Genomic DNA, 1,582 nt, shown 5'->3' with positions numbered 1-1,582 from the left:
GCTCCAATTGGATTGTCTTTCACTAAGAACAAAGCGGCCCCAGTATACTAATGTCTTGTGCATTGGGCTGCTAACCAAAAGACTAGCCGTGGAAAACCACAGCCACTCTGCAGGAGAAAGGCAAGCCTTTCCGCTCCTGTAAAGATTGACAACCTTAGGAAATGCTATATAGAGTGACTGATAGTTGGAATTTACTGCATGACACTGAGTTTTTATCATTACAATAACAATCTGAAATTTTAGAAAAATCAAATAGCCTAAAACAGTCCTAAATTCTGATAACTTGGTGAAATCTTCCATGGGGTAGCTTTGCTAGTTAACCTATCCTCCTTGGAATTTTTCTCAGACTTTCATATAATGCTTTATATTCTTAGGTATCTGAAATAATTATAAAATCTAGGATACATTATAAAAATTTGGATGAAGTGTGTCCTTCAAATAATTATATTCATTTCAGGCTAGAAAGCCAAAGAGCTGTGTAGAATAGCATATTTTACATGATGGTTAGCATGGAATGATTAATGATTAATTTTAATAAAGTGATGAGCACAACTGTTTCATATTATTTTACTATTTTATTTTTAAATGTATGTACCTTTCTTGATACTTCAAATAGTTAAATCCTTATTACCATTTCAGAGTTTCATTCTGACAACTGGAAGAAAAAAGATGTAAGAAAAGCTATAACCTGTGGTCATGTGCTAAAAATGGCTAAAGATGATGATTTCTTCTTAAATATATCATCAAGGGTATCATTTTAAAATAAAATATTGCACTCCTCTCGCATGATCATTTAGCACTGAAATTTTTAATGCCTCATTGTCACCTACATATTAGAGGACTCCAACCCTGTTATTTCCTCTATAGAAACCCTTGAAATTAATGTTATATTTTGCTGACCGGAGAGTTGAAATAAAATGCTTAAGATCTGATGGAAAGAAGTAATATAATGATATCTAAAGGAGAATAATTCATCATATTTGACCGGAAGGATGTCTAAAATTATCTCCTTCCCTCTTATTTTTCTTTTTTGTTGTGGTTGTTGTTTTAATCATTTTATGAGGGGCTCATACAACTCTTATCACAATCCATACATACATCAATTGTGGAAAGCACATTTGTACATTCATTGCCCTCATCATTCTCAAAACATTTGCTCTCCACTTAAACCCCTGGCATCAGCTCCTTACTTTTTCCCCTCCCTCTCTGCTCCCGCCTCCCCCCTGAACCCTCAAAAATGTATAAATTATTATTTTTTCATAACTTGCACTATCCGACGTCTCCCTTTGCCCACTTTTCTGTTGTCTATCCCCCAGGGAGGAGGTTATATGTAGATCCATGTAATCCGTTCCCCCTTTCTACTCCACTCTCCCTCCACCCTCCCGGTATCGCCACTCTCACCACTGGTCCTGAAGGCATCATCCGCCCTGGATTCCCTGTGTTTCCAGTTCCTATCTATACCAGTGTGCATCCTCTGGTCTAGCCAGATTTGTAAGGTAGAATTGGGAACATGATAGTGGGGGGAAGGGGGGAAGAAGCATTTAGGAACTAGATAAAAGTTGTATGTTTCATCGTTGCTACA

Source organism: Echinops telfairi, unplaced genomic scaffold, assembly GCF_000313985.2.
Source record: "Echinops telfairi isolate 266 unplaced genomic scaffold, ASM31398v2 ScPeMD7_18;HRSCAF=68, whole genome shotgun sequence".
Classification (NCBI taxonomy): Eukaryota; Metazoa; Chordata; class Mammalia; order Afrosoricida; family Tenrecidae; genus Echinops; species Echinops telfairi.
The sequence above is the reverse complement of the archived record's forward strand: the minus strand, read 5'-3'. Positions refer to the sequence as shown.